This window comes from Microtus oregoni, unplaced genomic scaffold (genome assembly GCF_018167655.1).
Source record: "Microtus oregoni isolate MIOR12 unplaced genomic scaffold, Mior012 000057F_ref0000458, whole genome shotgun sequence".
Lineage (NCBI taxonomy): Eukaryota > Metazoa > Chordata > Mammalia > Rodentia > Cricetidae > Microtus > Microtus oregoni.
The window spans coordinates 141857-155732 of record NW_024543833.1 but is presented as its reverse complement, the minus strand read 5'-3'; the positions used below and the strand labels follow the sequence as shown (position 1 = coordinate 155732).

Here is a 13876-nt window from a genome sequence, read left to right as displayed (position 1 = left end):
TCCTGTTTTCAGTTCACCTGCAAAATCTATTGTTTCCCCTTCCCAGGGAGTTTCATATGTCCTCTTAGAACCCTCCTTGTTACTCAACATTTCTGGGTCTGTGGATTGTAGCATGATTATAATTGACTACTGTTTACTTATAAGTGTGTACATTCCATGTTTGTCTTTTTGGGTCTGGGTTTCCCAGTCAGGATGTTTTTTCTAATTCCATTTGCCTGCCTGCAAATTTCATGATGCCATGTTTGTTTTTAAATAGCTGAATGATACTCCATTGTATAAATGTACCACATTTTCTTTGTTCATTTTTCGGTTGAGAGATATCCATGTTGTTTCCATTTTCTGGCTCTTATGAATAAAGCTGCTATGAACATATTTGAGCACATGTCTTTGTGGTAGGATGTATCATCCTTTGGGCATATGTCCAAGAGTGGTATAACTTGGTCTTGAGGAAGATTGATTTCCAGTTTTCTGAGAAAATGCCATATTGATTTCCATAGTAGTTATATGAATTTGCACTCATACCAGGAATGAATGAGTGTTCACCCTTGCTCCACATTCTTGCCAGCATGAGCTGTCACTTGTGTTATTGATCTTAGCCATTTTGACAAGTGTAATATGGAATCTCTAAAGCAGTTTTGATTTGCATTTCCCTGATGGCTAAGGATGTCAAACATTTCTTTGTTTCTTAGACATTTTGGTTTCCTTTATTGAGAATTCTGTTTAGATTTGTATCCCATTTAAAAATTATTTTTATTTTATGTTTGTTGGTGTTTTGCCTGCTTATATGTCTATGTAAAGATGCTGGATCCCCAAGACTGAAGTTTTAGATGGTTGTGAGCTGCCATATGGGTGCTGGGAATTGAACTGGGGTCCTCTGGAAGAGAGCAGCCAGTGCTCCTAACTGTTGCCGCATCGCTACAGCCCCAGTACCCATTTTAAAAATTGGATTATTTGTTTTCTTGATAATCTAGTTTCTTTATATATATTTTGGATATTAACCCTCTATCTGATGTGGAGTTGGTGAAAATCTTTTTCCATTCTGTAGGTTGCTGTTTGGTCCTCTTGATGGCATCCTTTGCTTTCCAGAGGGTTTCAGTGTCATGATGTCCCACTTACTGGTTGTTGATCTTAGTGCCTGTGCTATCAGTGTTCTGTTCAGGAAATTGCCTCCTGTGCCAATGCTTTCAAGGATATTTCCCCCTTTCTCTTCTCTAAGGTTCTGTGTATCTGGTTTTATGTTGAGGTCTTTGATTTACTTAGACTTGGGTTTTATCCAGGGCGATAGATATGGATCTATTTTCACTCTTTTATATGCAGATAACCAGTTTGACCAGCACCATTTATTGAAGTTGCTTTTTTCCCCTCCATAGTGTCTTTCTGGCTCCTTTATCTAAAATTAGGTGTCCATTGATCTATGAATTTATGTTTGGGTTTTTGATTTGATTCCACTGCCTGTTTTTATTCCAATACCATGCAGTTTTTATTACTATAGCTTCGTAGTGCAGCTTGAATTCAGGGATAGTGATACCTCCAGAAGTTCTTTTTATTATTCATGATTGTTTTAGCTATCCTGGGTTTCTTGTTTTCCATATGAAGTTAAGTAAGTATTATCCTTTCCAGGTCTATAAAGAATTGTGTTGAGGGGTGGGGCGCTGGAGAGATGGCTCAGCTGTTAAAAGCACTAGCTGCTTTCACTTCCAGAAGACTCGAGTTCGATTCCCAGCACCCACATGGCAGCTCACAACTGTTTGTAACTCCAGTTGCATGAGATCTAACACCTTAATACCAGTGTACATGACATAAAGTTAAATAAATTTCTAAAAAGAGAATTGTGTTGGAATTTTACTGGGGATTAAGTGGAGTCTATAGATTGCTTTTGGTAGGATGGCCATTTTTACTATGTTGATCCTACCCATTCGTGAGCATGGAAAATCTTTCTGTCTACTGATGTCTTTGATTACTTTCTTCAGAGACTTGAAGCTTTTAATCTTACAAATCTTTCACTTGCTTGGTTTAGAGTTAACCCAAGATATTTTATATTGTTTGTGGCTATTGTGAAGGTTGTTTCCCTAATTTCTTTCTTAGTTCATTTGTCATTTGTATATAGAAGGGCTACTGATATCTTGTTTTTTTTTAAATATTTATTTATTTATTTATTTATCATGTATACAATATTCTGTCTGTGTGTATGCCTGATGGCCAGAAGAGGGCACCAGACCCCATTACAGATGGTTGTGAGCCACCATGTGGTTGCTGGGAATTGAACTCAGGACCTTTGGAAGAGCAGGCAATGCTCTTAACCTCTGAGCCATCTCTCCAGCCCCTGATATCTTGTTTTTTGAGTTAATCTTGTATCCAGCAGTTTGCTGAAAGTTTTTTTTATAATTTATTTATTTATTTATTATGCATAAAATATTCTTTCTGCGTGTATGCCTGAAGGCCAGAAGAGGGCACCAGACCTCATTTCAGATGGTTGTAAGCCACCATGTGATTGCTGGGACTTGAACTCAGGACCTTTGGAAGAGCAGGCAATGCTCTTAACCGCTGAGCCATCTCTCCAGCCCTGCTGAAAGTTTTTTTTATCAGCTATTGGAGTTACCTCATAGAATTTTTGGGGTTGCTTATGTATACTATCATATCATTTGCAGATAACAATATTTTGACTTCTTTCTGTTTTGTATCCCCATGATCTTTAGTTCTCTCATTGCTCTCACTAGAACTTTAAGTACTGAATAGATATGGAGAGAGTGGACAGCCTTGTCTTGTTTCTGCTTTTAGTGGGTTGATTTGATTTTCTCTCCATTTAATTTGATGTTGGCTATAGGCTTGTTGAAAGTTGCTTTTATTATGTTGAGGTATGTTCTTTACTCTTTCCAAGACTTACATCATGAAGGGGTGTTTAGTTTTGTCAAAGGCTTTTTTGTCATCTAAGTATGATTATATGGTGGATTATATTGACAGATTTTCCTGTGTTGAACTATCCCTACATCTTCAGGATGAAGCCCACTTGATCATGGTGGATGAATTCTTTGATGTGTTGTTGGATTCACTTTGCCTGTATTTTATTATTTTGCATCAGTGTTCATGAGGGAAACTGCTCTATGATCCTTTTTGTTGAATCTTTATGTGGTTTAGGTATCAGGATTACTGTGGTCTCATAAAGTGAATCTGGCAATGTTCCTTCTGTTTCTGTTGTGTGGAATAATTTGAGGAGTATTGGTATGGGAGGGCCAAATTTGAACTAAACGAAGACCACCCCTCCTATACATTCTCCAAGATACCAAGTTCACCCAAGTTCTTAAAACAAGTCGAACCACCTGGGTATGACAGATGAGGGTATGATTGATGACCACTAATCACACGGCTAATGACAGCTCAACAATGCCTGATGTATTTTTAACTACTCTTTAGTTCTGTACTTCCCCTCACTGTAACTGGTCAGGTTAAATGTCAGCTACCCCAAGACCCTCTGACAAGGAAGGCTGTGACCCACTTGTGATTTTCCCTATATTAACCCTAATCTATAAATGCTCAGGGCTGCTCTCTTCCACCCATTGTGCTGGATTGTTGGATAGTGGACCAAGTGTTTGGTATTCTTGTTTGGGGTTCTCGTGGTATAGGCACAACAGGTATTAGCTCTCTCTTCTTTGAAAGTCTGATAAGAGTTCTGTGCTAAAACTGTTTGGCCCTGGGCATTTTTTTTTTTTTTGCTTTGAAGTCCTTTAATTTTTCCATTTCTTCATGGGTTATAGGTCTGTTTGAATTTTTATCTGATCTTGATTTAACTTTGGTAAGTGGTTTATCAAGAAAGTTATCCATCCATTTCTTTGAGATTTCCCAGTTTTGTAGAGTACAGGCTTTTTTTTTTGGTCTGTTTTTCAAGACAGGGTTTCTCTGTGTAGCCCTGGCTGTCCTGGAACTTGGACAAACTGGCCTTGAACTCAGAGTTCTTCCTGTCTCTGCCTCCTGAGTGCTGGTATTAAAGGCATGGGTCACCACTGTCTGTTGGAGTATAGGTTTTTGAAGAATGGTTTTTTAGATTTCCTCAGTGTCTCTTGTTATATCCTCCATTTTATTTCTGATTTTGTTAATTTTGATACTCTCTCTCCCTCTTTTGAGTTAGTTTGGGTAAGGGTTGTCTATCTTGTTAATTTTCTCAAAGAACCAACACTTTGCTTCATTGATTCTTTATATTCTCTTTGTTTCTATTTTTTGTTTTCAGCCCTCGGTTTTGTTTCTTTTCTCTTTTCTTTTGGAGGCAGTGTTTCTCTGTAATAGCTGCAGCTAGGACAGCTCTGAGGACCAGGCTGGCCTTGAACTCAGACATCCTCTTGTCTCCTGAGTGCTGGTATTAAAGGTTTGTGCCACCACCACCTGATCACATTAGAGCTTGAATCTATTCTGCTTGGTGTTTTTCTTTAGGTCAGTGCCTTAGGGTTTTTTTTGTTTTTTTTTTTTGGTTTTTTCGAGACAGGGTTTCTCTGTGGTTTTGGAGCCTGTCCTGGCACTAGCTCTTGTAGACCAGGCTAGTCTCGAACTCACAGAGATCCGCCTGCCTCTGCCTCCCGAGTGCTGGGATTAAAGGCGTGCGCCACCACCGCCCGGTGCCTTAGGGTTTTTATTGCTTTGAAGAGACACCATGACATCAGCAACTCTTACAATGAAAACATTTAATTGGGGTGGCTTCCTTATAATTTAAGAGGTTCAGTCCATTATCACCATAGTGGGGAGCATGGAGGCATGCAAGCAGATGTGGTGCTGCAGAAATAGTGAGGGTCCTACATTTTGCATGCAACAGAAGCCAACTGTAAATCACATTGAGGGAAACTTGAGCAAAAGAGACCTCAAAGCCCACCTCCACAGTGACAGGCTTCCTTCAACAAGGCCACACTTCTTTATAGTGCCATTCCCTTTGTGGGCCATTTTCTTTCAAACCACTACATCCCACTCCCTGGCCCCTAAAGGCTTATAGCCATATCAATACAAAAACAAAACCACCAACAACAAAACAACCAAAAAAATGCATTCAGACCAACTTCAGAAGTCCCCACAGTCTACAACAGGCTCAAACTTGTTTCAAAGTCCAAAGTTTCTTCTGAGATGCAAGACAGTCTCTTAACTGTAATCCCCTGTAAAAAGTAAAAGCAAAAGCAGATCACCAACATATAATGACATAGGATATTTATTACCATTTCAAAACATAATAGGTAGCACAGCAAGGAAATACTGGACAAAAGCAAGACCAAAAACCAGCTGGACAAGCTCCAAACTATATCTGCATGTCTGATGTTGAAATGGTCTTCAAATATCTAACATCAATTTGCTTTGTTGACTGCAATACACTTCTTTCTCTTGGGCTGGTATCTCATGACTGGCATCTCTGACATATTGGGTTCTCCAAGGCTGCAACTTCATAACTTCACACAATGCCTTCTCTACTAGGTGTTCCTCCCTCCATTCAGGAACACCCCAAACACATGCCTGGCCTCAGCGGCTTTCTTTAGGAATGGAAGCAAATTCCATAACCTGTTTCTTTTCAATTCTATAGCTTGTTCTTTTAAATTCCATAACCTGTTTCTTTCATTCTTAACTCTAAAGTCATGACCAAGGGGTCAAAGCTGCCAACTTTTCTACCTTACTTTGGTTGGAATATGGGCCTCTTGTTAAACTACATCTTCACCAGCTTTCACTGCCTTAGCTTGACTGTTTTTGAACTTGGACCAGGCTGGCCTCAAACTCATCCACTAGCCTCTGCCTTCTCAGTGCTGGGATTAAAGGTGTGCACCACCAACTCTAAACTTTCCTTTTCTTTTCATAGATTGGAAATTTAGCTGGGTGGAATCTTGCCTTGAGGTCTCCACTCCCTTCATTTCATTTCTTAATCTGTTTATCTCCCTGAACACTGGACTTAGTTCCATTCCACTCTTCATGCTCCTTTTGTCCTCAAAATTTTGCTTTTGTAATTTATCCTGCACAGCTTGCTTTTTTCATTACAAAACTTCATTAGATTTACCACTAATATCCACACGATAGAGTCTATATTAGGCTGTCTTGAGATTTCTTCTGCCAAGGGAATTCAAAATTCTTCACTTTAGCCTCAGACTGACTTTTCTGACAAGGTCTAAAGGCAGCCATGTACCTCACCAAAATATCACAAGAATGATCTCTAGACAGCATACTAAAATTCTTCTCTGAAATCTCTTGAATGAACTCCTGACAGTTCAAATAACTTCTAACACCACTAACACCACTCACTGTCTTCCATACTTCTACTATGATGGCATAAAGCCTTCTACTACTTTCAATCCCAAAGTACCAAAGTCAAATTCCTTCAAACACACACATGGTCAGGCCTATCAATGCAATACCCCGCTCCTGGTACTAACTTCTGTCTTAGGGTTTTTATTACTATGAAGAGACACTCTGACCACAGTAACTGTTCTGAGTAGCTTTTTTGTTGTTGCTAAGGAAAATATTTAATTGAGGTAGCTTACTTGCATTTTGAGAGGTTCAGTCTATTATCTTCATAGTGGAAGCATGGCAGCTTTAGGTAGATATGGTGCTGGAGAAGTAGCTCAGAGTCCTACATCTTGTAGGCATCAGTAAGTCTACTGACTCACTGGGCAGTATCCTGAGCATAAGAACTCTCAAAGACTCCCACCCCAGTGGCTGACTTGTACCTTCTAATAGTGCCACTACATTTTACAAAAACTTTATGAGTGTGTGTATATACTGCAGTGTTTTTGGTGTATGTACTCTGTTCTCTTCTTCCACAGGAATACAGAAATTAAAATAGACAGTCGGTCTCTATTGCCCTACCCTCAGATTTTTTTTTTTTTGACAAGGCCACCTCTGCCTCCTGAGTGTTGGGATTAAAGTTCTTTGATACCACTGCCTAATTTATGTATTTTCTTGGAGACAGGGTCTAATGAATCCTAGGCTGGCTTCAAACCTGCTGTGACTCTACCTACTGAGCTGTATTCCCAGCACCATGTAATCTTCATGCAATATACTCATTGGTAACAGCTTGCATTACAGTTGGCATAGGCACGACTTATAAACCAGTTGTTATTAGGGTGAGGTGTTCTTTTAGTCATTACAAAAATACCTCACAGACTGGTGCACACCTTTAATCCCAGCACTCAGGAGGCAGAGTCAGGTGGATCTATGTGAGTTCAAGTCTAGCCTGGTCTAAAAAGTGAGTTCCAGGACAGTCATAGCTGTTGTACAGAGAAACCCTATCTTACAAAACAAAACAAAAAACCTAAAACATTTAAAAAAAAATCCAAAACAGTGATGTCTTACCTAGTATGTTATAGATAGCCACACTTAGTTCTCTCCTACTCATTAACTCCTAAACCTTAATTTCAGAGACCTACCAATCAGTTCTTCATTTCTGGGTTCATTTTATTTTTAACATTACATGCAGTCTGGTAGAGGTGATTAAGGGTGACTGTTGCTCTTATCAAGGACCTGGATTTTGTTACCAGTACCCATGTTGTTCTGCCTACCACCACGTAGTTCTCTCCTACTCATTAACTCCTAAACCTTAATTTCAGAGACCTACCAATCAGTTCTTCATTTCTGGGTTCATTTTATTTTTAACATTACATGCAGTCTGGTAGAGGTGATTAAGGGTGACTGTTGCTCTTATCAAGGACCTGGATTTTGTTACCAGTACCCATGTTGTTCTGCCTACCACCACCAGTCATAAAAAATATAAAATGTTATATAATTATGCATCATAAATTGCTTATTGGGTTCTGCCCTTCCTTTCCCCAGCTTTTTTCTTTGTGTAGATGTGTTGTGTCCATGCATTTGTATGTATATGGAAGCCCAAGACTAGTGTCAGGAATCATTCTCAATTCTTTCAATCTTATTGAGGCAGGATCTCAAATGAAACTCAAATTTTGCCAGTATGCTAGACAGCCTGCTCTGTGGAGTCTGTCTCCTCCACCTTCTGAGTCATTCATGTGTGGCAGCTTTTCCATGGAGTCATATCTCCCCAGTGCTGCTCTTTCATAATTAATTCTCTGGGTGTCATTTGGTCCATAATATACAAAAATGATTTGTTCTTTTTTATTTTTAAGTAAGGAGTAGTTGTGGGTATGTATTTTTTGCAATGTTTTAGTCATTTGTTAAAGGGCATCTGGGTTAATAGTTATTATGAATGAAAGTTTTATAAAGATTTAATCATAATTCATCTGTGTACTTGCATAAATTTTCACTTTTCTTCCTAAGATTATAATTGATGGGTCTATGGCTATAGTATGTGTAGGTTTTGTTTTTTGTAAAGATCTTGCTAAACTGTTTTCTAGAGTTGCTGTACCATTTTATATCCCTACCAACAATGTATGGACTGGTCCAGGTTCTCTGCCTTCTTGCCAGCATTTGGTGTTAATACTTTTTCATTTTAGCCATTCTGGTAGGTATCTAAGTGATGTGCTAGTGAGGTTTTCATTTGCATTTCCCTGATGGCTAATTATGTTAACTTTTATGTGCCTGTTTGCCTATATGTTCTTATTATTGGAATGTCTTTCCATTTCTTTTGAAGTTTTTCTAATTGGATTGTTTCCTCCCTTTTTTTCCCTTTTGAATGATAATGGTTCTAAGTATATTCTAGATTCCAGTCCCTTATTAGATATTTAGCTTGCATATATTTTATCCATGCCCGATAACTGCTTTTTCTTTGTTATGAAGGGGCCTTTTGAGAAACATAAGTTTTAATTTTGGTGAAGTCAAGCATGTCATTTTTCTTTTTTTTTCTTTTTTTTTATCTTGATTTTTTTTTATTTTTTCTTGGAAAAAAAAATTTCCGCCTCCTCCCATCCTCCCATTTCCCTCCCCTTCCTCCCACTCCACTCCTTTCCCCCTCCCTCTCCAGACCGAAGAGCAGTCAGGTGGAAAGTCCAAGGTCCTCCTCTCTCCATTTAGGTCTAGGAAGGTGAGCATCCAAACTGGCTAGGCTCCCACAAAGCCAGAACAGGAAGTAGGATCAAACCCCAGTGCCATTGTCTTTGGCTTCTCATCAGTCCTCATTGTTCAGAGAGTCCGGTTTTATCCCATGCTTTTTCAGTTCCAGTCCAGCTGGCCTTGGTGAGCTCCTAATAGATCTCCATGTCTCCATGGGTGGGTGCACCCCTCACTGTCCTGACTTCCTTGCTCATATTCTCCCTCCTTCTGCTCCTCATTGGGACCTTGGGAGCTTATTCCGGTGCTCCAATATGGGTCTCTGTCTCTATCTCCATCCATCACCTGATGAAGGTTCTATGGTGATATGCAAGATATTCATCAGTGTGGTTATAGGATAGGGCCATTTCAGGTTCCTTATCCTCACTGCCCAAGGCATTAACTGGGGACATCCCCCTGGGCACCTGGGAGCCCCTCTAGGTTCAGGTCTCTTGCCCAGCCTAAGCTGGATCCCTTAATTAAGATATATGTCACTTTTCTTTTTATGTGTCTTGCTTTTTACTGTCATACTGACTTAGATCCTGAAGATTCCTCCCTTCCCCACCCCCCAAGGAACAAGTCATTTGGTTTTATTCTTGCAAATAAATACAGAAGTGATCTATTTGAAGCTATCTATGGGTGTCCAGTTGCTTTAATGCCATTCATTAAGTTGTTTTTACACTACTGTCAAAAATAACTTAGGCTTGTTTGTGTTTCTTTCTGTTTGGGGTTTCACAACTCAATCTTGCATCTTGATTGTTGTGGGAGGTCCTTCCGCTCCTCCAGCCTATAGCTGCTGACATACCAGCCCATTGGGGCGTGGTCTCTCTCCTTTAAAAAAGCGGCCACTTCCCTCTCCTCGCTCTCTTCAATTCCTGGTTGCACAGAGGGCTGTTGTCTGGGACGGTGATCTGTAAGCTTTTTCCCCTTTAAAAAAATATCACCATATTAATCATAATTCCAAACTGGTGTGGCATTGTTTGCGACTTACGCCTACACTTGATTACTGAAACTATGTTGTAAACTGGAATAGATTGATTTCCTCGCCATTTGTTTGTGGTTTGGTGCTGAGGATTTATTGAATGTCTTGTATGTACTGGTAAACTACTCTACCTCTGAGCTACATCCCTAGCCCTCTGTTTTTTAAAAATAAAAAACCATTTAGGGTAGCTCTTCCAGTTTTTTTGTTTTCTTATTTACTCTTTCCTTGCTGTGAGAGACACCATGACCAAGACATGGTTTTGGTTACAACGTAGGTGGGGTCCATTATTATGGCGGAAAGCAGGCATGGTTCTAGAGAAGTAGCCGAAAGCTTTGTATCTTGATCCACAGGAAGCAGGCAGAGAGAGACTGAAGGCCTGGCCTGGGCTTTTGGAACTTCAAGGTCCACCACCACGATACACTTCCAACAGCATACCTCCTAATCCTTCCAGACAGTTCAACTAAACATTCAAAGGTTTAAACCTCCAGGGGTTATCATTCTAACTACCCTTGCCTCATTTCTAATATTTGGGGAAAATGTTCACTTTACCAATTAGTAAAGTCTGAGTTCCCCACTGTTACTGTAAGAATAAAATGGCACATGTCCCCGAGTGACAGCAGTGGGCAGCAGGCACGAGACCACAGCGGGCCACAAAGGCAGCTGGTCCCAGGCTGGGAGCCATGCAGTGGGTGAGAGACAGAGACCTATTAGGCACACCATGCAGAGAAAGTGGGCATTTATTTAGTGGGTTATGGAGGGGAAAGGGAAAGGGGGGAAGGAGAGAAGGGAGAAGGGGGGGGAGAGAGAGAGAGAGAAAGGGGAAGGGGAGAAAGAAGAGGCAGAAGCTCTTCTGGAGAGACAGAAAGGAAGGAACTTAGGTTGGAAGCAGAAGGAAGATCTGCTGCATCAGTGGAAAAAGAAGGGAGTGGGTGGGTCTTATCTCTTAAGGGGACAGGACAGACCATTACACCCTCTATTTGTATAAAGTACTATTTTTCAAATGAGTACCTTCCTTCTATTCTTATTTTTAAGACGAAGTTTTGCTGTATGTCCTTGGCTGGATACAGACTATGTATTTTAGGTTGGTTTTGAACTTGTAACAGTCTTGCTGACTCAGCTTCAGCCTCCATCACCGTGATTACAGTCATGCACCACACACCCATTTGAGAACACTCCTCCTTTATAAAATCATGAATTTGTTAATAATTCTCTGTGTTGATTGTGTTCACATGACTTTTCTTTTTAGCTGTTAAAATGCAATACTATGTTAATTTCCTTATTTTTGAAAATTTATTTATTATGTATGCAGTGCTCTGCCTAGGTGTATGCCTGCATGCCAGAAGAGGGCACCAGATCTCATTATAAATGGCTGTGAGCTATCAAGTGGTTGCTGGGAATTGAACTCAGGACCTCTGGAAGAGCAGCCAATGCTCTTAACCTTTGAGCCATCTTTCCAGCCCCCTATGTTAATTTCTTGAACCCCGCCTTGTCTCTCTAGCAATCCCACATGGTATGTCCATAATTTTTTCCTACATATTGCTGTATTTTAGTTACTATTATTCTCTTAAAATTTTTGATTGTATTTGTGAGGGAGTCTTATAGCCTTAAGTTTTCCAAGTGCTACCATGAAGTTTTCCAAATGCTAAGATTACAGATGTGCTACCATGCCTAGTTAATGCAGTGCTGGGGATGGAACCTTGGGCATCATACATGCTAAGCAAACATTCTACTACATGAGCTACATTTCCAGCTCCTACTTTAAAGACTTCATTGCTTTGTTATGTTACCTAGAATATATGTGTTATGCCCAGTCCGTGGGGACCCCAAAAAGACTACCTGGGAGACAGACACACTGAAATGCAAAAGCAAGGTTTATAGTGTATGTTACAAGTTGGCAGGGACTTCGTCAGCACAGCAGCTAGAGGAGGTATCCTGCCCTTCTAGAGGACACTATTTAAAGGCAAAACCCAGAAAAGTTATATTAGCAGTGTGTGGGGTGACCGGTTCAATCCTGATTGACATTTGTCTTGGGGTGTCCTGGTGAAAAGCGATGGGTGTGTTCTGGCAGGTGATCCTATCTACAACATTTGGAACTTTAGGAATTTCCTTTGGGTGGTCTTTTCCGGGCGTGATGCCTGGGTAGGCTCAGTTTGTGGTCTTACTTGGAACCAGGTACTGCCTTAGGATAAACTACTGAGACTCAGACCTCTATTGAGCTTGTTGTGGCTTGGTCCTACATATGGAATAATGTTTAATGACAAAATAATATTCATTTTATAGGCCTTAGATTTATGATTCAGTGTTTCATCTTTAATAGGATATTTGTTATTGATTTCTCATGTCATTTATCATGTTGACAGTTGACAAGGTTTTCATTACCTAATTAAGAAAGTTTTTTATATCATGAATAAATACAATTTTATCAGATGCTTTTCTGTCATTTATTTAAGTCTTGTAGCTTTCGTTCTTAAATCAGTAAATTTTTTAAATGGTTTTCATAAGCATTAGAATAATAATTTGATTTCTCATGTCATCTAAAGGAAATCAGTGAGGTTTTTAAGCGTCATTATGAGCAAATTTTATTGTATATTTAATGTTTCAACCCAGTGTAATTACTCTTTTCCAATTCTCAGATTACATCATTCTGGCTGAGACCACTTAGGTTGCTTTTCTTTTCTTTTTTTTCCTCTGTGTCCTAATAATATCTGCTCAGTTTTGTATAATTTTTTGTTTTCTAGTATGATAAAATGTTGTAAAATATTGTAAATTTATTTCGTATAGTTTTAAACCAAAACCTGTAGTACCTATAATGAACCATTTTTCTCCAAAGAGCCTGGATTCCTTTTATATGAATTGGTATTTGGCTTAAACTTTTTTTTTACCCCATCTTCAAATATATAAATATTTTTATTTATTTGAATGAAAGTTTGGAAACTAATAGCATTTGTGTGTCTTGTCCCAACTTTGACATGCTTAATCAAACCAGGAAACATTCCTGCATTTTCAAAGACTGCAAAGTGTCTGTTCTTATTACTCAGTTTAAGCAATTATCAACTATAATCATTTTTAATTATTCGAAAGAATGTCATTGTATATGTCATACCCATAGTGGAGGTAATCAACCTGAGATTTATTTTAGCTCAGGGTTTCAGAGATTTCTGTCAGTGGTTCCTTGATATCTTCTTTATGTCTTGTGGTGAGGAAGAACATCATTTCAGGGAATGTGTGTAAGCTGAGCTGCTTACATCATGGCATCCAGGAAAGAAAGTGGCCTCAATCCCAACCTTTCACCAACCCTCTACTTGTTAAAGGCTTAATTACCATCTTCTTGTATCATCTTGGCTGGTGACTAAGCTTTTCGACGACTCAGAGCCCACAGACAAGGATTCCTTCCACAAGGTCAGAGAGGTCATGCCTGTTCTGCTTCTGCAAGGTTATTGCGGGCTCTGGGAGCAGCCAGTCCCAGGCAGAAGTGGCTGCTGGTCCCAGAGCCGTGGCCTGAGCGGTGGTGGCGGACCATGTGGCAGCAGACAGAGGGCTCTGGGAGCAGCCAGTCCCAGGCAGAAGTGGCTGCCGGTCCCAGAGCGGTGGCCCAAGCCGTGACAGTAGGCCCCAGGCAGAGACGGCTGCTGGTCCCCAAGCAATGGCTGGTTCCAGGTAGGGAGACAGATGGCGGGCTGGCAGAAGACAGAAACATGGATAGACACGACAAGCAGGGTTGAGGTTGAATGTTTATGCAGGGGGTTATGGAGGAGGAAGGGTGAAGGGGGGGACAGAGAGAGAGAGAGAGAGAGAGAGAGAGAAGAGGAAAAAGACAGAGAAAGGGGGAAGCAGAGAAGTGGGGAGAGAGGCAGAAGCGAAGCTGCCTCTGCCTCTCTGAGAGGAAGATGGAAAAGAGAAAGAGCTCAGGCGGGAAGCTGAAGATCAGCCTGCCTTAGTGGATGG

At 40.2% G+C, this 13876-nt stretch overlaps 1 protein-coding gene across 9 annotated transcripts in view; it reads left to right on the top strand.

Annotated features, from left to right (window-relative positions):
- Pias2 (protein inhibitor of activated STAT 2) overlaps positions 1 to 13876 on the top strand; it is an 81452-nt gene that overhangs the window by 15970 nt on the left and 51606 nt on the right. The window lies entirely within an intron of this gene.